Source organism: Leptinotarsa decemlineata, unplaced genomic scaffold, assembly GCF_025532065.1.
Source record: "Leptinotarsa decemlineata unplaced genomic scaffold, Ldec_3_MD MMD2_tig00000199_RagTag_RagTag, whole genome shotgun sequence".
Lineage (NCBI taxonomy): Eukaryota > Metazoa > Arthropoda > Insecta > Coleoptera > Chrysomelidae > Leptinotarsa > Leptinotarsa decemlineata.
This window is the reverse complement of record NW_027412544.1, coordinates 5984179-6005493: the sequence shown is the minus strand read 5'-3', so window position 1 is coordinate 6005493 and position 21315 is coordinate 5984179. Positions and strand designations below refer to the sequence as shown.

Below are 21315 nucleotides of genomic sequence, written 5' to 3'. Positions count from 1 at the left end.
GCGTAAACGCTAGCGAGATATAAGTGGAATCATCTATTGGTGTGACACTCAAGTTAGTTTGCCTAATTGTATGTCGGGGTTGGTTGGTCAAATCACCAACGCTGATAAACTAGAGAAAAGCTAGAATATCCTAACGCAGATTACAAAAAAACTTGATTAGTAAATTAACGTTGCATTTGAAATCAAAGGAATCGTTGATTACCACCAAATATGGATCTCACCTGCAGCCTACAAGGTAGACTTAACATCAACATAAAATAGATCAGTAGAAAATATTTCGTGAAATTTGCAATAATCTAAATTTGTCAGTCTCAAGACGGTTATAGTGCGGTTGTCGCCACTTCCGCTGTATTCGACTCCACCTTATTCGCTGCCTCCTATTCTGGGTCACAAGATCCTTTTTTTGGAACTTCTGTCCAAGGGCACCAAAAATGATGATCCAGGGCTCATTCGATTCGAAATGATTTCAACCAGCTTTTTGAAAAATATCAAGATCAAGATCGAAAAAATTGCAGAAGTTATAAAAAATTCAGTAAAAAAAGGGAATTTGGTTTTTTGAAAATATTTCAGAAAAAATTAAAGATATTCGAAACTTGAGAACAGATTTTTAAAGAGAGGGAAATTTTCTAAAAAAAAATCCCACTTTCTGGAACTCTTATCACTAATATTTATAATTTTAATTTAGAGACGAAAATAGCGCTAAAAGCGGGCGATGCGTGTCCCGCACGCTCTGACCGATATGGCCTTTGAACAATAAAAATTATTTTAACCCATTAAATATCATTATTCGACAAAAAAAGGTCACATACCTCCTAGACACTTGAATAAAGGAAAATCCATGTAAAAAAAATCCGTGATTATTTTATCAGGTATACTTCAGTTAATTAACTAATTTTCACAAGTCTTGAATTTCCATAAAAACCCTAATAATTTTCAAACTGAAAACCTCAAATTTTGTTCACTTCTTGGAGCTTTTCTTGAAAGTTTTCAAAGAAGATTCCGGTTGGAAAAATTGAAAATTTTGATTTGTCACTTTGTTATTAATAATCGAAATGAAGAATTCAATTGAAGCAATGAGAAAAATGTTTTTATATACTCGAATTTATTAGTATTATTATTATTCGAAGTAATATAAAAATGATTTTTCATAATTTTTAACTCTATTTGTTTAAAAAATTGTTATAAACCAATGTAGGTAATGAAATATTTGAAATTTTTCGTTTAGATTTTTATCAGTGATGAATATTATGATTTTCAGAAACAAAATTGTTTCCAAAATTTTTTTATTACCTTGAAACGCATTTTTTTATTAACAGTTTTTTTTGCTACTAAATATGAATATTGAGGAATGATTTTTTTTTAATCATAATTTTCATTTGTCTTTGATATCCCGAAAAAAAACCATTTTGTTATTTACATTTTCTTTATTCATTTCAATTTCAATTCAATTTGTTTTTAAACAGATAAATTTTTGCGATATATTTCTTTTTTATACTACCAAAAAACAAAAACAACCATGTGTGACTCTTTGTGTAAAAAGTTTTTCCTCTATATTTTACGATTTTTTTTAATATTTTTCAAATTTGTAAAAGACAAACTCCCCTTTTTCTACTAAATTGTTTATAACTTTTGCAATTTTTTCGATCTCTTTTGAAATTTTTTCGAACCCTTTTGAAATTTTTCAAAAAGTTGCTAGAGTTCATTCCGAATCGAATGAGCCCAGGAGAGAAGTTCCCAAAAAAGGATCTTCTGAGCCAGACTACTCCTTTTCGTATGCTAATTTACCCTTTCGCTTGGCACGTACGTAAGTAACATTGTGCGTGCGATTTCTAATATCCAAGTATTTTTTTACATTTTTCGAAATTAATAAATTGGCGCTTCCTGCCGCCCTTTCTCGTTAGCCGCCTGGGGCTACGCCAATGATTATGTCGAAAGTAGGAAACTTCGCTCATATAATTGTTGTTCGTTGTCAAATGGGAATAGAAACCGAAAAGATACGTGGAATTAATAACCACGCTAACACTTTACGAGAATGATAATTTTTGTGTAACCCATTTTGTTGAAAACATAATGAAATTTAACTTCAGTCATTTCGAGAGTACATTAGTCCATTGGTAATCCAATTAAACATTGTATGTGCTAAAAAGCTTGAATATTTATGGAAAATGCAGTTTCATTGAATAAAGTTTTTAGTGCTCTCTAACCATTATTGAATAATAAATTCAACAGATTTTACAGCTATGAGGGAATCTCACGATAGTTCTTTCCTTTATGATCTAGTTACATTTTACAGATGAAATATTAAACAAATGGAATAATTCTGTAAATGCTCTGGTACATATGCCAAATATGGTTAAGTTGGTTATTGTAAAATATTTTTCAAAACAATTCTTTTTAGACTCACTATCAGTTACATGTACCCGAAATATGTGGGTTAGACTAAATAGAAGAGAAAGCAATGAGTAAGTAGAAATAGAAAAATGGAAAACAAAAAAAACTAGAGAAGAATATATGAAGATTAAAAACAAAAGTTGAGGCCAAGCATGATCTGTGTTATGAAAGTACCTAAAACTGTAAGAAGGTTTAGAAATATTTGAATTGAATGTGTTTCTTTATTCACCGATAAACTCATTAGGATCCTAATGTTTCTCTACTCATTGGGTTTCAACCGATTAAACCCTGCAAACTATTCCTTTTTTCATTAGTATCTATTGATAAATTCCACCGATCTCAGATAAAGACCATGAGAAGTTACTGTCAAAAAGTAGGAGATCAAGGAGATCAACATTATGAATTACGTAAACTTTGAAATCCTTTCTGTGATGTTTTTTATTTATCTTTATAAAAAGTGATGTAGAATAAGTAGAATTATATGTACGTATACAACACACGTAACAAAATGTCTCCTTGGAAAACAGCTGTTGCTGCTTCTTCAAAATTTCATTTTGATGGAAAAATTTCATAAACTAATCAATGATGCCATTTGACAGATTTTACGATTAATCGGAGAAATTCATCTTATGAATGTGGGAACTTACGTTAACACAGACATCCGAGCTGTACACATACTGAGTCCACCACTGGATTTGTGTTCTCACTGAAGTAAAAACAGACAAGATAGAAATAAAACTTTCTATAATTGAGAACTCTGGGATTTGTCAGAATTGTCAGTAGATCAAAATCCACTCAATATTATAGTTGAAAAAAAAATATGAAACACGTTCGAAAAATATTGAAAAACTCAGAAAATAAAATGAAAACTATGGTGAATATGAAAAAGGAGAAATCACATGATATAAAATTAGTGAACGAAAACATTTTGAACAATGTAATATCGTAAACGGCAGGAGTGGAAAAAATAAGGGACATAATAAATAATTTGATTTTTGTACACAAACAGAACAATTGAAGTCGAATCAATAGAAAATAATAGAGAAGAGAGGTGATGTCACACGAAATATTGCTGCAGAGTGCAATGGAACTATAAAAGGCTACTGAGAAGAGAACAGATGGTTGCAGGACATAACAAGGAAAGAAGAAAAAGCAAACATGATCAGTCGGATAGTGGAAGATAGAGAGATGTAGGCTAGCAACATGAAACCGATACCTACTCTAAGAGTGAATAGTTTGAAAATTGACTGAGAAGGTGAGTGTTATTTTTTTTCGATTCTTATTTATTTTCTGACTATTAAATTTAATCTGCCAAAACTGTTTCTGCAGGGTATTGGTGGAACTCTCCAATGAAATGGTAAAAATGAAGTGAATTTTTGGGCCAGGTTACACTTCAACTGATTCGAAAATACTCTTAAAATGTGTGTGAAAGATTTTGTCATGATGAAAATAAAGATAATATTTTCACAATGACAATACCTCTTCTAGTTTAGGTTCAGAAAACTGCTATCAGTAAAAAAATTATTCGCGCCTAGCTATTTTCCATACTAATTGTCCACGACTTGCGATCACTTCATACCACCGTCAGAGAAATACAAAGATATTTTTCCTTTTGTATTACTTCGAAGCATTGAAGTCCCATTGATATTTATATTGAGGAAAAAATATTGTGGCTTTCTACTTTCATAACTTCGTGCAAAAACTGTGGAAATATCCCCGAAGGAACAAAGAAAATAATCAAATGCAAATTTATATTTCACTAACAATCAGTGGGTATTCGTGATAGCATAAAGGAGTTGTTACAATTTCATTATTGCATACGAATATTGATAGATATTGATACGGAAAGAGTAACGACCACATAAAGAAATCTGAATGTGTGTTATTGAAGTTATTCCTCTCATAATCCTCTGCCCATAAATCTCAATGAAAATAGATGACAATGTTATTTGCTGTCAAAGTTCAACACCGCGTATCAATCAGTAGTAATTTTCAAAATACTGGTATAAGAAAATGTGGTCAAGAGTACCTACATATTATTATATTTCTGAATATGCGGACGGGAATAGTACCTTGCCTCTCCACTATCGAATGGGACAAAATATCAATATCGGACAAAATTCAAGTAAAAAGGTATCAGTTATAGTACTTTTTGATGAGAGAGAGGGGGCGTTACTAACTTTTTCCAAATGAAAAGCGTGATATCGTAATATATCGTTGGAGAGGTATTTTAATTCTCTGTCCACCATTGTTTCATTTTTAGAAACAGGATCAAATGTTTCAGCGTAATCAGCCGTTTTATATTTGTTTCGAAAATCTGCAAACAAACGATAAATATCACAATTTCAGAAAAAATATATTTCAAACTTGCTCCAGTTTATTCCAGTGAATATTCAATTGTGCACTATAGACCTCTTGACAATGATAAAGTTTCGTTTACGAATTCAGTTTTTAAATTATGAAATGTTTCTGGAGTGATTTCGTTTAGAGCACCTTTTCTTTTATCCATGAGTTCTGGAATAGACTGTGGTTGTATAAACTTTATATTCCACGAATCTTCATAAAAAAAATAGGAGAGTCATAATAGGTGATTTAGCGTGCCATTCTGAAGGACCACGTTTACCTGGATACTTGTTTGAAAAATCTCATCTAGCCTGTTGTAATGAGGAGGAAGCTCATCTTGCTGAAACGTAACACTATTTGAAAACCGGTAGCTGAGCAGAAGCGTTCCTTAGAAGGGTCAACTGTCTCACGTGATATGGCGCATTCTAAATGTTTCTGAGAAGATCTGATGTGTACGATACACAACTGCAGTTCATTTCAGAACTCGTGGTAAGAGTGCTGGCAACGAAATTACTGTAGGAAAATTTCGTAATCGTTGAACATTTATTGGGATAAACTGAAGAGAGTATTTTCTTGAAATTATAAATGTGAATTACTCAGAAACGGCTGATTCGTTTCCCAAAACTGAAACAGTGCTGGACAGAGAATCAAATAACCTTTCGAGCAACTTATCACAAAATCACATATCTGCTTAAAATAGTTGGTAGCGTCCTCAAGATCGTTGTTGAGTTGCTGGATTCTATCCAGAAAAGAGCCATCCGCCTGATTGGACACGCGAACATCACGTGCAACCTTGATAGTCTGGAACATCGAAGAAAGGTTGGTGATCAAGTGACTTGGCACATTTGATTCCACCAAGAGCGGTACATATCAGAAATACGCGACGGACTGTGGCTGCTCATCGTTTTGAGGTTCAACTCAGTTCACCTCGAACTTCACTGTTCAAGAACTTTTTCATCTGGAGAACTGCGTGTATGTAGAATAAACTTTATGAAAACGTTTCTTCCAAATGGATTTAATCTCTAGCGATTCGAATACAATGTGAATCACTACTTTCGCACAGGCACCACTCTGAGAGCGCTTTAAGGATTTTCCCGTAGTGCATGAGGTTTGGCCTTAAAAAATAAATTTTTTCCATGTTTACATCTGCACTGTATATGATCTGACTATCATCATAATGTCGTGGATATGTAAACCAGGATATAAAACGAAGATGACGAACCCCCCTGTAATGATGTCATCTGTGAGAACGACAGAAAACTCAAACTCCGGTAATCGGCGATGAAGGACCGTTGCAGCTTTGTTTGCAAATGAGCTAGACAAGAAGATATCACAGCCCAGTTTATTATCCACCACCAAACTGTATCTGATCAACGGTAGTCGGATGTAATAGGAAATTTTGAACTCTGATGAACTTAATAATCTTTGATATCAAAAAGTTATGAATGCAATGAGTTGCAATGAAGGCGACAGTGAGAAAGAAAGCAAATTCACATTCGAACTTTCGGTCGAATCTGGGGTTTGGAACACACTGTCATCTTTGTTGACAGAACTCTGCATTTTTGCAGATTCCTTAGACGGCGTCTTGCTTGTACCAAGCCCTGTCTCGTTTATACCAAATAAATTTTTCCAAGCGATATATTGCGAAAACAAACTTTAACAATTGATCAAACATTATTACCTTAGAATATGTAGGGAAAAAATTCATAAGCCACAAAGCAATAATCCTATTTTTCATCCAGCTAGTGTAATTTCCAAATTATTAAGAGTAATCGTTCACGTTTCCATTTCCACTTTTCACGGAGGAATTTGTGCAATTAAAAACTCTCAAATATTCCTGGTGGAAGTGTTTCATACTTCAGTTGGAACGATACGAGTATAACAGATTGTTCCTTTTCGGAACAATATTCACCCTCTGTGACGAATATGTAAGAGAAACGCCGAAAGCAGGAATGATTTATCCGTTTGTTTATGAACGGCATATCATTGTATGAACGACATCATATTTCACCGAATTTTGTTGATTTTATTTTGGACTCCATGCGCAGGTGGACATGTCCTCAGTGACGTCAAAACATTCATAAAAAACAAGCATTGCTTCTGAACACTAAAACCGATTTTCAACAAGCGTTTTAACCAACCAAGTTTGCCGCCTTCAGAATATGTGTAGGCTAATTCCTAACTCTAAACCTCGCCTATTCATATATAACTAGGTACATTTTTAAGGGTGTTAGAAATTGAGTCAGCATCATTGCCAACTCCGTTATTATTGATGCTACGATTTCGTTCAAATGGCAAACGAGTAGTATTTCAATGGCCTTCTCCATGCCAAAAACAAAACAAAAATGACAGTCACGTTTTTAAATATTACATAAAATGATATTTTTTAAAATGGAACACCCATTATTTCATAATGCATTTCGATTCGTGAAAACATTCTCAACAACAAAGCTCATATCACCTTTTTGCCTAAAGTTGAAAATGAGCGACTTATGTGGAGAAGAATAGATTTGGAAGCTGAATACACTTATTAAATGAATGAATCGAAGAGGTTTTGTATGAAAGTGTATAATTATAAAATTATTTCCACTATACTTTTTGTCATCTCTTTCTTACAATTAGGTAATCGACTGATGGATACCACCTCACAAAAGTGAATTTGTATGAATATCAAATGAGACGATATGTGTTTGTAATTGGGTGAATAATGGGAAATATTTCACGGTGTATTCCATAATTTTCAACTCATTTGAATTGGTAATCATGGTTCACAGGAACTGGGTCCATTACAAATTAACGGTATGCGTGCGATATTGACAATGTAATTCGGATTTATCCAACGAAGTGAACGTATGGCATTTTGACATTAGGACTAGAAAATACAAGAGTAATTCGAAATCATTGAGATCATTTGAAAACGTTCTCAAAAATTCAACCGAAAACTCTGACATAAAATAATTCCAAAAGAAGAACTACTCCCCAAACACCAGAACTGCACTACTCTTCTCGACTCGCGTTCCATCATCCGAGTTGGTATCAAAAACAATTTAGTTGGTAAACGCGCTTGGAAAAAAAAAATACAGTTCTGGAGTTTTGGAGCAGTGCTTATTTTGAGTTGACAATTTTACTCATAAAAATAGGTCAGATTTTTCATAATGTTTCATCATCATCAAATGTAGGAGATTTTTCAATATTTTTTTCTTCCAATGAAGACAATTCTGCGTACTTCTTTAGCCTTTCGAGTATTTAAAGATGGAGAAAAGCAAAAATCAACAAAGCATTTTAAAGGTAGTTGAGTTATTAAATCCATAAAGATATTGTATATGAGGTTGAGACACGTAAGCTCACTAACCTAAAAATGTATTAAGAGGGAGAAAATAGAGAGAGGGAGAAAATAGTACTTCAAAATATCAAATAGTTTTTATTCACTATAGTTTACAATCTATTATTTAGTATTTGCAGTAGTTTGATTACTATCAATGTACTCGAAGTGTATCATTTTGATTCGTAGGTCGATAATCACTAACTTCTTTTGACCTGAATAGGAGGATTTGGATATCAACATCAATAGCACGGCCCTACGTGCCACAGAGCTCATGCCACATTGGATATTCTGCGCTAGCGATTTGAAGCCATTTTTACCTCACGTGGAGGTGATGTGAACTGGCCACCAAGATCGTGCGATTTGACCCCGTTAGACTTTCTCTTGTGGGATTTTCTTGAGTCGTGGGTGTATGCGAATAAGCCAAAAATCACAGTGGTACTCAAAGCCCACATAACTCATGCCATCGCTCAAATTCAGCCTGATTTATGCGCCAGAGTCAACGAGAATTGGACATTCTGGGTACGCTCCACCCAGAGAAGACATGGCAGATTTTTGAATGATACTATATTTCACATATAATGGTATCTATAGGTCTTTCAAACGAATAAAAAATTTCGATGATATCTCACAGACACTTTGTAGTATTGTGCCTTCACTTGAAAATGTAAACTATTTTATATGTCACGATAAAAAATATATATTTAATGATCACCGGTTAGGTGGAAATATAAATACTAATCTAAAAGCAAATGTGGAGTTGAACTACCAATTATTTGATGAGAGTATAACTTCCATATTGTTGGTATACTTTTCGATAAGAATATAAACAATTTATGATCCGTCGTTAAATCTGATGTCTAATGAAATATCATAATTAGTTAGGTCGATGTTTGTGACATTCACCGAGTATATAACACAGTTAATAGCCAACCAAAACTTTTATTGAGAAGTATTTTTGATTAGGATTATGAATTATTCAACTTTCAGTATTATAATATTCTATTTGAATAATTTCTCGTTTACCAAATCCAAACATCCACTTAACGACAGCAAACCCAAACCCCACATCCCGAACTACTCGATGAACAGACTGGACAGCCAAAAAATTTTCTCCCTAAAGTCCATGAGTTACTGACAAAGTAAGCCGAATTATGAAGAGGCATAACGTAAGAACAGTATTCACAGCCAACAGTCAAATCTCCACTCTTTTATGAACAGTCAAGGACACGATACGCAATTAGAAACAGGGTATATGCATAATACCATGTTCTACCTCTTCAGAACCTTACATCGGCCAGACCAGTAGAGTGAATTCCAACAGAGCCTATGTACATGAACTAGCTGTTCGCAAATCAGATCCAGCCTCATCCGCCTCCAATCATCATCTTGAAACGAGTCAAGCAATAAGCTTCAAAAATACTAAAACCATTACTACTCTTCACACTCGTTTTAACAAACGAGATATTTATTTAAATGATACATACGAATGAAAATGTAAAAATAATTCAATACAATTTTAATAACATATCTTCGACACCTTTAGAAAATACAGCGAAAGCAAATTTCCTCAGATGTTCTGAAAGTAGTACAGTTAGAAAACGGAACACAAAACTGAAACTGAAAAAATAGATGAATAATATTTTTGAATGCCATGTATCTATATGATTTTTAATTTTTAACTCAGATATTGCTGCCCACCTCTGAATTTTCTGGATGTGTTGTCTATAATAGTTTATATTTGCGATCCGCCAACGCAGTGAATTCTTAACTTGTGATGACTGAGGATAGACGAGGTATTCTTTTTCTGCGTGCTATCATTAGCACTGGGTAGGATGATACGCAGTGAAAGTAAAGAAACTAAATGAATAGAACGGACGTACTTACGCCAACCAACCAGTTATCGATTCATCAAAGTATAAGTAAATATATCAATCAACAATATGGCTCTGAACCGAATGCATCTATAGATGCTAACTTGTTTCTGTTCAATAATGAAGCATTCATCGATTTGATGAAATTAATTGAAATGTTTTATTATTGACCCTGATTTTTTGCTGATGAGGAGAAAATTCCTCCGAACTGTGTATTATTTATTAAAGTCACTTGTCAAAATGCAGTTTTAACGGTCTCTTCATGAATGATTCGTAGATGAATATTCATATGAATCAAAAAACTTTCTTTTATATCAAAAGAGTTATCCGTGGTATATCGTTCACGAATATACTCATATTGTCTTATTAGTCAGTGGGCTATGCTTGAAGACTGGCAATAAACAAATCTAAAGAAATGAACTTTAAACGTTCAAGCCAGTCTCGAATAAATCTACACAGTAGATTGAATGGACTGACGCCTATCAGAAAACAACTATTCCCCTGGCTAATACCACGAAGGGCTTTGGATTGTATCCGACAGTAGTCAGTGCAGGAATCTTCACAGAAAATTTCCTGCATATGCAATTGGCAATACAACTGAAAGAGTCGACCTTCAATTTTGGAACGGTTTCGGGTTCATTAGCCACTCATCAGTGCAAGATAGTGGCCATCATCGACCTCAAGTCGATGATATTCGATAATTGAAAATTGGAATTCTTTCAGAGTATTTCATTCCTCTTCCTAAGTTGAAGCAAACAACAAACATCTAGTGGAAGTAACCAACTGTATATCCGTAATTTTCCCGATTCCTCTGAATAAGGAAGAAAAACTTTCTCATTAGTCAGTGGGGTGTGCTTGAAGACTGGCAGTAAACAAATCTAAAGAAATGAACTTTAAACGTTCAAACCAGTCTTGAGTATACCTAAACAGTAGGTTGAATGGACTGACACCTATCAGAAAACAATTACTCCCCTGGATAATACCACAAAGGGCTTTGGATTTTATCCGACAGGCGTCAGTGCAGGAATCTTCACAGAAAATTTCCTGCATATGCAATTGGCAATACAACTGGAAGAGTCGACCTTCAGTTTTGGAACGGGCACACTTGCAGACCGGTTTCGGGTTCATTAGCCACTCATCAGTGCAAGATAGTGGCCATCATCGACCTCAAGTCAATGATATTCCATAATTGAAAAACGGAATTCTTTCAGAGTATTTCATTCCTCTTCCTAAGTTGAAACGAACAACAAAATGTCACTCCATCTAGTGGACGAGGTACTAACCAACTGTATATCCGTAATTTGCCCGATTCCTCTGAATAAGGAAGAAAAACTTCCTTATTAGTTAGTGGAGTGTGCTTGAAGACTGGCAGTAAACAAATCTAAAGAAATGAACTTTAAACTTTCAAGCCAGTCTTGAATATACCTACACAGTAAGTTCAATGGAGTGACGCCTATCAGAAAACAACTACTCCCCTGGCTAATACCACGAAAGGCTTTGGATTATATCCGACAGGCGTCAGTGCAGGAATCTTCACAGAAAATTTCCTGCATATGCAATTGGCAATACAACAAAAAGAGTCGACCTTCAATTTTGGAATGGGCACATTTGCAGACCGCTTTCGGGCTCATTAGCCACTCATCAGTGCATCAGTAAAGAGCCCGAAACCGGTCTGCAAGTGTGCCTGTTCCAAAATTGAAGGTCGACTCTTTCAGTTGTATTGTCAATTGCATATGCAGGAAATTTTCTGTAGAGATTCTTGCACTGACGCCTGTCGGATATAATCCAACGCCCTTCGTGGTATTAGCCAGGGGAGTAGTTGTTTTCTTATAGGCGTCAGTCCATTCAAGCTACTGTGAAGGTATATTCGAAACTGGCTTGATCGTTTAAAGTTCATTTCCTCAGATACTTATATTGATTCAAAAATGGTTTTTACTACAAATTCTAATATAACACATTCTTGAAAGGATGTTTTCATTTGGATAAAATCGACCCATTTCACATAACATGAATCAACACACATATTGCATTATACTATTATTCACTGCACTGTATTCACATAATGAAGACACATGACAAACAGAGAAATTATTTGTATCAGCATATCCATACCTATTAATGAAATGTTCTGTTTGTTTTTGAGAAACTAGCACGCATCTTTCGTTCATTGTGAATGAAACTCTTTTTTATTCGATAATAATGAAACGAATGGCTGAACCATTTTCCACGTGTATGAACGTTTTCAATTTCCTAGAAGTGAGCGGAGTGAAATGAAAATTGCTTACATTAGTTTTAACTAATCCGAACCTTTCATGGAATGGAGATAAAGACGAAAACTACAAAAGATAAACGGACTAAAAAGTATAGAGTATTCCTGTGAAAACTAGCAACCCTGAATGATTTATTTGGCCCCTTTGTTAGCCACCAATTCAACCCTCAACAACCCTGGAAGGTCATTCCATTTTGTATCTAGCCTTGTGAGTTTCCTTACATTATATTTATAAGAAATGTCTGTAAAAAATCAAATACTCTTTCAAGTTTTTATTCAATTCCAAACTACAAAGTCAACCACTTCACACAATTTCACTATTTGGTATATTCAAACAGGGCACAGCTCTATTGAATGACGTATTCAAAAAACATACTTCAATATGAGATTCCCACTCGAAAGATTACGAACCCACGACACGTGTTTCGCCCGGTGGCCGAGGATGCTATCGTATAGCGCATTGAATAGTGTGTTTTGGATACGTTATAATGGATTTTCATCAAGTATCTGTCGGTTTTACCATACTATTGAATGATAGGTACTTATTAAAATAACTGAAATTGTGTTATAAGATGTTCATGACAAAATTATCGTGAATAATTGACTGCCAGTTTAGTTTTCGTTATTTAAGTGAAACCGCACAACCACAGAGAGTTATTAGTGGGATACATTACAATGTCCTAGATATATTTACATGAATTTCATATTTGATTGAATACATAGATTGTATCAATAACCTGTTAGGAATCATACGTTGAAAGGTAAGACCTCGTTAGGTCGAAGTTTCGCAGTTTCGCAGGAACATAAGATGTGTGCCGCTGTCAGCGGTGTATTGCAGAGGCTCATGATTTGCGATATTTTCTTTTTAATCGAATTGTATAGATGGTATATTTTGTTATTTTTAGAGCTTTTTGTTTCTGCTATGTTTGAATTCAAGTTATTATCTCATTTATTATCGCTTGTTTCATTGAAAAATGATTCATATACTACAAGAGCAGATTGAAATAGTGGATTTGTACTACGAAGATGGGCAGAAACGTGTATAAATATGTTTTTTAATTATCACACAATTACATGAAAACTGGTAATGTTGCTGTCAATAAGACCTTTCAGGAAAAGTCAATAACGAAGACAATATTGTTGCAGTTGTATAGCCTACGTAAGGAAATGCAGTATTTGACTAAGTATCAAGAGTGAGGCGTACAAAGGTTTTCATCGATACCAATTCCATACTAAGCAAAAGAACCAAGAGATTCTTCTGGAAAGCGTACACAATAATCCAGACTTGTTATACACCACTTGTTGCACGGATGAATGTACCTTCTGTCTGAATAGGCAACAAGTCGTCAACATACACACATACATGCAACATACAATACCGGAGTAATTCAAATCTCAATATGGCACGTCAAATTCACATCCAGTATCTCCAAAAACGAAATTTTCGGGAATGAATTTTGGGGAACCGAATTATAGGACGATCCTTTTTGAAAGCAAACTTAAATAATGAAGGACATTCCATTTTCTTGATGATATTAACAAGGCCTTTCAGTAAGATCCTCTCTTGCAAAATGGTAAAGTTTTATCAATAAAATTGGACAATTTCTCATTGTATCAGTATGTCAGTTCCTCGATAACTTTCTGGCTCGATATATTGGAACCAGAGGTCCAGGTGCTCCCCAAGTCTTTTTTTATAAAGATGATTGAAATCAAATGTCTAAGAGACGTAGATGAATTTCGGAAATAAACCACCAGATGCTGTAGGCTACTAACAACTGATATTCTACAGAACGCAAAGGACGAAGCAAAAGCACTTTCATATTATTGTATTTCAGTTGATGGTAACCAGTTTGAACATTTGAGAAAGTGATTTTTTGTCTGGTCACGCTTTCTAGTTTGAAATCAAATACAAATTTAAAAAATATACCTTTCTGACATTGTTTATCTTTGTGATTTCAAAAATGTCACAGAGTTGATAGAGAATTAAAAAATCTTTGAATTGGAGTTTCACTCGACTTTTATTTCTATTTGAAATTTTTGATACCAAGGTTGTTATGGGAACGGGGTAATGACAGGAATTTTAACGTTGACATGTGTTCTCCTGCAAGCTGAAGTTGACGTGTTTTAGTATTTTTTACAGTATCAATATAAAATAATTTATTCAGGGTGGCTATTTTCAACTGAAATGTACTATATAATAATTTCTACTTGGCTCATTCGGATTCATAGCCTCGTACAGGTTCCTCACACACATAAAAATGCCCTATTAATGTGTAATTGTTAATTATCATCGATACAAAGACTTGTAGGATATACATTCCACATTTTCTCTCTTTAAGGTCACGAGAATTATCTATCAAACTAATTATTTTTCTGTTGCGAATGATTAGATTTGAAAGTAACAAGAAAGCCCAATTTCGGGTATAATAGATCAAAAATATCAAACCATTTCAGATTCTAACGTAAAACTGTTCGTTTTATTGTTCGTTTGTAGATGAGTTTCCATCGGTCTTTACCTTCAACTGAATAATTCCTTTTTTGGTTTCTTACTTTTCTCTATACGTTGTTTTTATTTCTTTGAAACTGAGAGATTTTATAGTAGACTACAAGTGGATCTTGCCACCCTAATTGAAATGACAAATTTACGGCTATATGTTATCGATACATGCAGAAGACCATTCAAATAAAAATTTAGCCCACCCTGACCTGAAACCGTTTTACAAACAAATCCTTACTAAAGTATGGCAACAGCAATGGCTCCTAACTCTAAGTTATCAGCAATCAAACCAATGGTCTTACCCTGGAAATCAGTTCCAAAAACGAAAAAATTGCAAGTTATCCTGTCACGTCTTCGACTAGGGCATACTCGCCTCACTCATGAATACATCCTCAACGGTAATAACCCTCCTACATGTGAAGTTTGTGACTGTGCCATAAGTGTCAAACATATTTTAACTGAGTGCGCATCTTACTACAACGAGAGAGTCGAGTACGACATCCCCCCTTCAATTGAAGCAGCGTCAGGACAAAATTGTAACTATGAAAAACTAATTGCCTTTCTAAGTTGTATAAAGCTGCTGCACCGTATATGAAAATTTATTGTAAGAAATCAATATTTCTATGAAATTTGAATTGTCGCTAATAACCCTCGAGGTTGATGTGACATTAAATAAATGTAATTAAAAAAAAGACCATAAAATTGAAATGTTTCAACGGAAATAATGCAAACAAATAACAGACCGTCGATTATGTCCAAAATGTTCTGGGTTGATATCAGAATTCTTCAAAATTCGTTCGATACCATGGACGGAGATTCTAATTTTCAGTATGAATAGAATAGAGGAAAGGTGGACAACTGAATTGAAGAATAAACTAAACTAATATTTCGTAACACAGTATAATTTCTGTGTGAGGTGAGAATTTCCAATGATCCTGTATGGAAGTCATTGATGTGAAAGAAATCAGAGTAGTTTTGTGGTATTTTTAGTATTTATATCTTTCACAATCTGAAAAATCTTTTAAAGGAAAAATATATACAGGTATTGAAAGAACTTTTTTGTGATATTGATGACCTATTTATTTTGTGGAAATTCATCTTCAATTAAATGATATAGATATAGAAATAAAATACTTAGTCTGATTTCCAATTACTTAACGTATTGATATTAATACGACCAAGGTTTCGGTTTTTACACCACTCTCAAATTAGAATACTTGAGAATGGTGTAAATACTGTATCGCTGTTTTGACAGAATCAGAATCAACGAACTTAAGCGTGCGCAGCGTTATAGAACAGTGCTTTCAAAAAATTGTTATACAGCCCATCTAGTGGTGAGTCACAGAAAAAATTGATAGCCTAAAAACATTCTCTATGAAAAATTACTTATATATATCAAGTTTCATCACGATAGGTTGAGCGATGTAGAAGTTTATCACTTACCAACCAACCAACCAACCAACCAACAAACATCCATTTTTATATATCAGATTAGTTATCGGTTCTTCGTATATTGTTTGTTTAATTTTTTCTGATATTCCTTACTAGTCTAATGTACTTTGTGTTCATATATCTTTCATATGTGATGAGAATATTTATTGGATGTATTTTGATTGTATCCCTAGTCGTGCAAAAAAAGGAAATAAGTAAATATATAAATTGTGAGAACTTCATTCTTTGTCAGATCACTGTATTATACATTGTATATTTATTGCCGAAAAAAGCCACCATTTTGTTTTACATAGAGATATGGTTCACTACTTCATGCAATACGATTCCGTTCGGTAGATTCGTTATATTTTTCAATGTGACTCCTATTCAACGGTGAAATTGAATTTTTTTTGAAAGGCCTTCTTGCTTACTTCCAGACCTCATGACGTGGAGATTTATAATGCGTGTTTCCCCCGTAATCTGAACTGCTTTTTCTGACTGTTTGTTTTTCAGTGCGTTGTACACAAATTTCGATGAAAAAGCTCTGTTGTCCAACGATTTTTGAGATACTGAAGGTTAGACTGGGTGGGTAGGACTTTTTTAAGTACTTTATGACACGAATACGCCCAAAGTTTACTCGTACGAGTATTATATTTATGAACCGCTATTTCGTCAGAATTTAATACTTGAAATACTTCTGAATATTGGTGAATTGATATATGAAGTAACAAAATATCACAGGGAGGAATTAAGTTAAAAATTTCCACATTCCATTTTCATTCTTGCTATTTGACTCACAGAGTGTTCGATTTTTATCATCCTACAGGGTTTTTTCTTGAAATTTCGTCGTTTTTCGAATACAAACTGAAAATTCTCAACTACTGATGAAGATTTTGTAATTACATGAAATGATTTTTCACATTAGAGTTGAATACCCATGGAAACGTAAAGGAGTACTCTTACAGAAATTCTACATAGTAAGAAACCATGTGATATTCTGTATGAATCTTTGTTTTTCCAAATTAGCTTTATATTTATATTCTGTTTGTACTACTACTACACAACTATTCACACAATTACGATATTGGAATATGTTTCAACAGTCATGAAAATATGGGTTAGTATTCTGTTTTCCGGTTCACAAGTTTTCAAGAAAACCTCTTTCGTGTAAAACCGACTAAACATGAGAAGAAGTAAGAACGAAGGCATCTATTCTTTCATTTTTCTTCGGTATAATATATACTTTCATAGTGCGAAATACAAGCCTAATGTATGAGGGAATTTGAAAAACTTCTTTTTCAAATTGTTTTCGAAATTTCAGATCGTTTAGAATTTTCCAGTATGAAAACAAAAAAAATAAGGGAGTCTAAACAAAAATATTCAATGAGCTCTTTAACTTTTATTCAATTCTACATCAGATGAATTTAGAAAATTTAAAAAAATATCATAGGACTATTAAATCTAATGAACTCAGTTTTCACTCAAACTTATATTTTTTGTCTTCACTATACGAGTATGCGATTCCAATACTTGATTCGTCTCAACTAAAGGAATCTATTTCAAATGAGAAAGTACATTGATAATTCGGTTGTCGGGTGATATGGGAATATCAATCATCTTTTGAATGAGATATGAATTTGATTTTTGTTAAGGTAATCACATCCCATATCTTATTATATTCGATATCAATATCACTTCTAGAAGTTTCTATTTTCCAAAAATATTTGGGGAAATAAATTTGAACATAAATGAAAATCTGATGAAGTTTTTCACAGGGGTTGAAAAACCTTCTACTACCCAAAATTTAAGTTTGTAGAAAACATTACGTTAACTTTGCATTTCATTAGTTCCATTGACTAATATGATATAAATTGATTTCAAATACCTGAATTAGCTGAAAAATAACAATTATATCACGCAAAAAAACCACTGAAATTAGAATGAAATAAAATACAAGCAACAACCAAAAAAAAAAAAATGGAACTATTAGCACGAGATGAAAATTAAAAAATTATTAACAAGAAATGAAAATTCAAAAAACCAAGCTACTTCACCAAGTTTCGATTGTTAGTATCCACAATCGTCTTCGAGTGATAAATGGTTATTTTTATGTAACTTGTTATAACTTTTATATAACTTGTTATTTTTCAGCTAATCGTTTTTAATTTTTTTACAGATTCTTTTAGGTATTTCAAATCAATTCATAGCATATTAGACAATGAAAGTCCGAACTAATGAAATGCACCACAAAACATTGTCAACTACCTTCAAACATTACGTTAACTTCAAGGATGTACATAATTTGCAGAGCTAGTTATTTAATTTTTATAAATATTGTTCTATTAGAAAAAGATATATAAATATTATGAACATTATGAATTTGCCTTGTGGAAATTTTACGAGTTATTAGGACTTTCAAAAATTAATTATTACTTTTGGATACCGTTTGAAAATGGCATTTCACATTCAATAGGATACTTCGCTTTAGTTCAAACACGCATTGATCACGCAATTAGTGTACGAGGTGGACTAACAATTGAATATTTGAATACCATAGAGGTCACGTGTAAGTAATTAATTAAAAAAATTATTAATATGATTCAAAAAATTAAACTTGAACCTAGTTGTATATCACCACAAGCACAAAACAGTTGTAATCCCAGTCGGGTATACCCGTGAAACACGTCGTTACTCTTAAAAAAATTCAGAATTCCCAAAATATTCACAACTAAAAATATTCAGTTCATCTGAGTCCTCTAATTTACGATGAGATTCTTGCAGATGAGCTTTCAACAATACCAATAGATGAAATAAATCAAAAACTCAGAAGAAAAATTGAAATTATCTTGGTGCAAATCTTGAGTTTGATAAAACATATACTAAATCAATTTTATTCCTTTCCACATTCACTGTTATCCAGACGAATCTAATCAATTTATTATTTTACCTATACCTACTTTGTAATTTGTATTCAAATGAATTTTCATTTTTATAGATTATCACTAAAGAAATGATCTTCCTATGTTGAATATTGTTTGTTCTCAGGTGACATGAATTCATGACATGCCACCCAAATTATGTATAATAAAGGAACTGGTTTTGTTTTCAAAAACTACTTTTTTTCTGATAAATTCATATTTGCTGACTGAAGTGGATCCTTTTCTTCATTTTCATGATTTATAACTGATTTATTATTTCAAACATTTTATTTGAGTTACAAAATAGTTGAATACAACGTAAATCATCATCATCGACAATAGATTTTAATAAAAACCAACACACTTCATAACAATGAATAAAATATACCGAAATGTTAATGCAAAAACTCTTAAAAATATAAAACTGAACTTTCAACTTACCCGGTATATTCAAGCAAACTAATGTAGGTACCTGTTGATGGAACTCACCACGAGTAATGAATAACACTATTTCCCTTAACTCTTATATATCTAAATATTCTTCAATCAATTTTAGCGCCCTGTATGGTACGCATGCTCTGGAACTGTTCGAGTTTGAGGGATAACGTGGGGGAGAGAACGGGGTTGAAACGCGGAAAATGGTTTTTATTTCTGGAAAGCTGAAAGCTTGCCTGAAATGACGTAGGGCAACTTGTTGTTATTTTCTGCGTGAAAGAAATGGTTCGAAGTCATTTCTTGTCATAAGCAAATTTGTGTTACGTATAACAAAGTATTATACAAATGAATTGATTTAATATTTTCTATAATAGGGAATAGTTTCATTTGTCTATGAAGCCAGCTGGACAACATGTTTCAGAACCAATTTTATGTGTGTATTATTCGGTTTAGAAAAGCCTACCAGTAGTTACTTCACGTTACTCACTCTTATCGCTTTTTGGTTCAGTGCAAGTAGACGGTTTTTTCGTTTGATTGAAAAATTTTCATGAGTTGCTTATCTCCACACCTGATTAACTGAATGAGATGTTAGTCAATATGTAAAAAGCTTCTTCGATCTTCCTTCCAGAGAGTAATCTTATTTTCCTCGCAACGTATTTTGCTTGCTTATTCCAACTCTGATTTTCATCCATTATTATGCCGAGATATCTTGAATGTTCTCATCGTTTCATTATCGTTACGGATTTCAGACATTTGGCAAATTGTTGCTGAAAGAGGTGGAAGTTACAAAACAAGTTTTTTCAATATTGTTTGTCAGTAACTTACTCCTCAACCACCAAACAATTTTTATGAAAACTTTCTCAACCTTTTCTATCACTTTTTTTCAAGTATCAGCTCTATCTAGTACGACTATATCATCAAAACTAATAACCTTCTGTATGTACCACTAACAAATCAATTAAGTATATAATACACAACGGGGGTCCCAATATTGTACTTCGTGGGACTTTATATTCAATGATACAGTAAGAACTGAGTGTTTTATTTATTTCAATTCGCTGTATAATCAAAAAGTATCAATCTCTTGTATGGATCACGAACAAATCTATCAAGTGAATAATACAGAAAGAGGTACCAATACTGTATCTTAGGGGCTCTTCATCTTATGATACAGTAAAAACTAAATATTTCGTTCATTTCAACGCACTGTTTCCTTTTGATGAAATAGATTTTCAGTGATCTTAACGTTGTCCCTTTGAAGAGAAGGAACTTTCTATTACCTGCAACAGTTTCTTATGTGAAACCTCATCGAAAGCTTTCGCAAACAAAGACACTATTATTCATCGAATTGTAAGTTTCCCTCATTAAATGAATCGTTGTATCTTTTTTTGACCTTTCAAAAGCCATACTGATTATTCGGGAGTATTTCATTTTGAATAAATATATTAAAGAAGAGAGTAATACAAATAATGAAATTATGAAACAACAAAAATTAATAGGCGCTCCGGGGCGATTTCATTGATTCCAGTGGCGTATTTGCTTTTTCAGCTGCAGGAAAATCCGGAAAAACCTGCAGCACCACATCATGTGAAGATCTTGATCTGCCAATATCCTCTCTTTCATAGAAAAAAATGTAGGTTGTCTCCAGAGTCTCCAATAAATTCAAGGCATCGCCAGAACACTTACTGACACGATTATCGTCAAACTTAAACTACCTAGTTTCATCTTTGACCAATGCATAATTATGACCAGATTCAACGCCAGAACCACAGTGACTAACGGATGCATGAAGACTATAATAGTGGTCTGCTGAATTGAAGTGTTCATCTATTTCG

The 21315-nt window shown here is 33.4% G+C and overlaps 1 protein-coding gene across 1 annotated transcript in view; it reads right to left on the bottom strand.

Annotated features, from left to right (window-relative positions):
* The window catches only part of LOC111509785 (uncharacterized), a 119803-nt gene extending 100210 nt beyond the window's left edge, over window positions 1–19593 (bottom strand). The window contains exon 1 of the mRNA XM_074172833.1: window positions 19487–19593. The gene's annotated coding sequence lies outside the window, so the exon portion shown is untranslated. The remainder of the gene's footprint in view (window positions 1–19486) is intronic.
* Between the last annotated feature and the right edge of the window lie 1722 nt (window positions 19594–21315).